Source organism: Pseudophryne corroboree, chromosome 5 (genome assembly GCF_028390025.1).
Source record: "Pseudophryne corroboree isolate aPseCor3 chromosome 5, aPseCor3.hap2, whole genome shotgun sequence".
Lineage (NCBI taxonomy): Eukaryota > Metazoa > Chordata > Amphibia > Anura > Myobatrachidae > Pseudophryne > Pseudophryne corroboree.
The window spans coordinates 732355263-732361262 of NC_086448.1; positions in this window are offsets into that span (position 1 = coordinate 732355263).

A 6000-nucleotide genomic window follows, 5' to 3' on the forward strand; every position below is an offset into this window, starting at 1 on the left:
ATGGGTGCAGGGCGCTGGGGGGGGGGGGCGCCCTGGGCAGCAATTAGAGTACCTTAAAGTGGCTAATCACACATAATATAGCCTAAGAAGCTATATATGTGTAAAATACCCCTGCCACATTATTATTATAAAAGCGGGAGAAGTCCGACGAAAAAGGGGCGGGGTTATCAACCTCAGCACACTGGCGCCATTTCCTCTCACAGCTCCACTGGAAGGACGCTCCCCAGGCTCTCCCCTGCAGTTTCCAGGCTCAATAGGGTAAAAAAGAGAGGGGGGGCACTAAATTTAGGCGCAAATACTATATATATAGCGGCTATAGGGTAAATCACTTGTGTAGTGTAACTCCCTGCATTATATAGCGCTGTGGTGTGTACTGGCATACTCTCTCTCTGTCTCCTCAAAGGACTTTGTGGGGTCCTGTCCTCAGTCAGAGCATTCCGTGTGTGTGTGTGGTGTGTCGGTACGGCTGTGTCGACATGTTTGATGAGGAGGCTTATGTGGAGGCGGAGCAGGTGCCGATAAATGTGATGTCACCCCCTGCGGGGTCGACACCTGAGTGGATGGATATGTGGAAGGAATTACGCGACAGTGTCAACTCCTTACATAAAAGGTTTGACGACATAGCAGATGTGGGAAAGCCGGCGTCTCAGCCCGTGCCTGCCCAGGCGTCTCAAAAGCCATCAGGGGCTCAAAAACGCCCACTACCTCAGATGGCTGACACAGATGTCGACACGGATACTGACTCCAGTGTCGACGACGATGAGACTAGTGTACATTCCAACAGAGCCACCCGTTACATGATTACGGCAATGAAAAATGTGTTGCACATTTCTGACATTAACCCAGGTACCACAAAAAAGGGTATTATGTTTGGGGAGAAAAAGCAACCAGTGGTTTTTCCCCCATCTGATGAGTTGAATGAAGTGTGTGAAGAAGCGTGGGCTTCCCCCGATAAGAAATTAGTGATTTCTAAAAAGTTGCTAATGGCGTACCCTTTCCCGCCAGAGGACAGGATACGTTGGGAGACATCCCCTAGGGTGGATAAAGCGCTCACACGCTTGTCAAAGAAGGTGGCACTACCGTCTCAGGATACGGCCGCCTTAAAGGAGCCTGCGGATAGAAAGCAGGAGGCTATCCTGAAGTCTGTATATACACACTCAGGTATTATACTGAGACCGGCTATTGCTTCAGCATGGATGTGCAGTGCTGCTGCTGCGTGGTCAGATTCCCTGTCTGATAACATTGATACCCTCGACAGGGACACTATATTGCTAACCATAGAGCATATTAAAGACGCAGTCTTATACATGAGAGATGCACAGAGGGATATTTGCCGGCTGGCATCTAGAATTAATGCAATGTCCATTTCTGCCAGGAGAGGATTGTGGACTCGGCAGTGGACAGGTGATGCAGATTCTAAAAGGCACATGGAGGTTTTGCCTTACAAAGGTGAGGAATTGTTTGGGGACAGTCTCTCGGACCTCGTTTCCACAGCAACAGCTGGGAAGTCGACATTTTTACCCCATGTTCCCTCACAGCCAAAGAAAGCACCGTATTATCAGGTACAGTCCTTTCGGCCCCAGAAAGGCAAGCGGGTTAAAGGCGCGTCCTTTCTGCCCAGAGGCAGAGGTAGAGGGAAAAAGCTGCACCATACAGCCACTTCCCAAGAACAAAAGTCCTCTCCCGCTTCCTTTAAGTCCACCGCATGACGCTGGGGCTCCACAGGCGGAGCCAAGTGCGGTGGGGGCCCGTCTCCGGAACTTCAGCGACCAGTGGGCTCGCTCACGGGTGGATCCCTGGATTCTACAAGTGGTATCTCAGGGGTACAAGCTGGAATTCGAGACGTCTCCCCCTCGCCGTTTCCTCAAATCAGCCTTGCCAACAGCTCCCCCAGACAGGAAGGCAGTGCTGGAGGCGATTCACAAGCTGTATTCTCAGCAGGTGATAATCAAGGTACCCCTCCTTCAACAAGGACGGGGTTACTATTCCACAATGTTTGTGGTACCGAAACCGGACGGTTCGGTGAGACCCATTTTAAATTTGAAATCCTTGAACACTTATATAAGAAGGTTCAAGTTCAAAATGGAATCGCTCAGGGTGGTTATTGCAAGCCTGGACGAAGGGGATTACATGGTATCATTGGACATCAAGGATGCTTACCTGCATGTCCCCATATACTCTCCTCACCAGGAGTATCTCAGATTTGTGGTACAGGACTGTCATTACCAATTCCAGACGTTGCCGTTTGGTCTGTCCACGGCACCGAGGGTATTTACCAAGGTAATGGCCGAAATTATGATACTCCTTCGGAAAAAGGGAGTTTTAATTATCCCGTACTTGGACGATCTCCTTATAAAGGCGAGGTCCAGGGAGCAGTTGTTGGTCGGCGTAGCACTATCTCGGGAAGTGCTACAACAGCATGGCTGGATTCTGAATATTCCAAAGTCGCAGCTGGTTCCTACAACGCGTCTACTGTTCCTGGGGATGGTTCTGGACACAGACCAGAAAAAAGTGTTTCTCCCGGAGGAGAAAGCCAAGGAGTTGTCATCTCTAGTCAGAGACCTCCTGAAACCAAAACAGGTGTCGGTGCATCACTGCACGCGAGTCCTGGGAAAGATGGTAGCTTCCTACGAAGCAATTCCATTTGGCAGGTTCCATGCAAGGATATTTCAGTGGGATCTGTTGGACAAGTGGTCCGGATCGCATCTTCAGATGCATCGGCTGATAACCCTGTCTCCAAGGACCAGGGTGTCTCTGCTGTGGTGGCTGCAGAGTGCTCATCTTCTAGAGGGCCGCAGATTTGGCATACAGGACTGGGTCCTGGTGACCACGGATGTCAGCCTTCGAGGCTGGGGGGCAGTCACACAGGGAAGAAACTTCCAAGAACTATGGTCAAGCCAGGAGACTTCCCTACACATAAATATTCTGGAACTAAGGGCCATTTACAATGCCCTAAGTCAGGCAAGACCCCTGCTTCAACACCAGCCGGTGCTGATCCAGTCAGACAACATCACGGCGGTAGCCCATGTAAACCGACAGGGCGGCACAAGAAGCAGGTTGGCGATGGCAGAAGCCACAAGGATTCTCCGATGGGCGGAAAATCACGTGATAGCACTGTCAGCAGTGTTCATTCCGGGAGTGGACAACTGGGAAGCAGACTTCCTCAGCAGACACGACCTCCACCCGGGAGAGTGGGGACTTCATCCAGAAGTCTTCAAAATGATTGTAAACCGTTAGGAAAGGCCACAGGTGGACATGATGGCGTCCCGCCTCAACAAAAAAACTAAAAAGATATTGCGCCAGGTCAAGGGACCCTCAGGCGATAGCTGTGGACGCTCTAGTGACACCGTGGGTGTACCAGTCGGTTTATGTGTTCCCTCCTCTGCCTCTCATACCCAAGGTACTGAGAATAATAAGAAGGAGAGGAGTAAGAACTATACTCGTGGTTCCGGATTGGCCAAGAAGAGCTTGGTACCCAGAACTTCAAGAAATGATCTCAGAGGACCCATGGCCTCTGCCGCTCAGACAGGACCTTCTGCAGCAGGGGCCCTGTCTGTTCCAAGACTTACCACGGCTGCGTTTGACGGCATGGCGGTTGAACACCGGATCCTAAAAGAAAAGAGCATTCCGGAGGAAGTCATTCCTACACTGATTAAAGCTAGGAAAGATGTGACCGCAAAACATTATCACCGCATATGGCGGAAATATGTTGCTTGGTGTGAGGCCAGGAAGGCCCCAACGGAGGAATTTCAGCTAGGTCGATTTCTGCACTTCCTACAGTCAGGGGTGACTATGGGCCTAAAATTGGGTTCCATTAAGGTCCAGATTTCGGCTCTGTCGATTTTCTTCCAAAAAGAACTGGCTTCACTGCCTGAAGTTCAGACTTTTGTAAAGGGAGTGCTGCATATTCAGCCCCCTTTTGTGCCCCCAGTGGCACCTTGGGATCTCAACGTGGTGTTGGATTTCCTAAAGTCGCATTGGTTTGAGCCACTTAAAACCGTGGAGATAAAGTACCTCACGTGGAAGGTGGTCATGCTGTTGGCCTTGGCGTCGGCCAGGCGTGTATCAGAATTGGCGGCTTTGTCATGTAAAAGCCCTTATCTGATTTTTCATATGGATAGGGCGGAATTGAGGACTCGTTCCCAATTCCTTCCTAAGGTGGTATCAGCTTTTCATGTGAACCAACCTATTGTGGTGCCTGCGGCTACTCGGGACTTGGAGGATTCCAAGTTGCTGGACGTAGTCAGGGCCCTGAAAATATATGTTTCCAGGACGGCTAGAGTCAGAAAAACTGACTCGCTATTTATCCTGTATGCACCCAACAAGCTGGGTGCTCCTGCTTCAAAGCAGACTATTGCTTGCTGGATCTGTAGCACGATTCAACTTGCACATTCGGCGGCTGGACTGCCGCATCCTAAATCTGTAAAAGCCTATTCCACGAGGAAGGTGGGCTCTTCTTGGGCGGCTGCCCGAGGGGTCTCGGCTTTACAACTTTGCCGAGCTGCTACTTGGTCGGGTTCAAACACGTTTGCAAAAATTCTACAAGTTTGATACCCTGGCTGAGGAGGACCTTGAGTTTGCTCATTCGGTGCTGCAGAGTCATCCGCACTCTCCCGCCCGTTTGGGAGCTTTGGTATAATCCCCATGGTCCTTACGGAGTTCCCAGCATCCACTAGCACGTCAGAGAAAATAAGAATTTACTCACCGGTAATTCTATTTCTCGTAGTCCGTAGTGGATGCTGGGCGCCCATCCCAAGTGCGGATTGTCTGCAATACTTGTATATAGTTATTGCCTAACTAAAGGGTTATTGTTTGGAGCCATCTATTCGAGAGGCTCAGTTGTTGTTCATACTGTTCACTGGGTATAGTATCACGAGTTGTACGGTGTGATTGGTGTGGCTGGTATGAGTCTTACCCGGGATTCCAAATCCTTTCCTTATTGTGTCAGCTCTTCCGGGCACAGTTTCCCTAACTGAGGTCTGGAGGAGGGGCATAGAGGGAGGAGCCAGTGCACACCAGGTAGTCCTAATTCTTTCTTAGAGTGCCCAGTCTCCTTCGGAGCCCGCTATTCCCCATGGTCCTTACGGAGTTACCAGCATCCACTACGGACTACGAGAAATAGAATTACCGGTGAGTAAATTCTTATTTTTTGAGTCATAGGATCTCCTCAGGCTGTCAGTAGAATATTCTCTCCATATTACACTATATTAGCAATGGAACCGAAGTCCAACATTTGGACATTCACAAATCCAGGGATACAACTAGGGGTGGAGGGAACGTGCCCCGGGCACCAGATTTAAGGGGACACCAAAATGGGCAGAGGGAAAAAGCGGGAAACCCGTGATGAGTCAGAAGCATGCCATGGTGGGGTTAGCTTTGGAAGGAAGGCCAGGATCAGATTAGGGAGGTGGTGATGGGGGGCCAAATTACTGCCTTGTCCCAGTTGACTAAATTCCTAGTTTCGGCACTGCCAAATCACATTTATACTCCTTTCACACCGCCTGAGGTGAGTCGCACCCGGGAGACTGACATGAGACTGACATGACATGATCTCCAAGCGTTGCCCGTATACACACAGTTAACAGGAAACGGGTCACATTGACCCGGCTCCCGTCCACACTGTGCAGCGATCCGGGTTGAAAACGAGTGCAACCCTGCTCGCTACCATGGTTGAAGTACCGGGTTGCTCGACCCGTTATTTTTCCCCAGGCACCTTTTAGACCGCACATGAACACGGGTTATGCATGCTCATGTGCCAATAACCCGTGTTCATAACTGGCGGTCTGATAGGGGTATAATAAACACTGAGTAAACTCACTATGGGGGTCATTCCGAGTTGTTTGCTAGCAGATTTCGGTCACTGCGCAGCGATCAGGCAAAAAATCAGCACTTCTGCGCATTCGTATGCGGCGCAATGCGCATGCGCATCGTACTATCACTACGAACGATGTAGTTTTACACAAGTACTAGCGAAGCTTTTCATTCACACTGCTGGCCGCA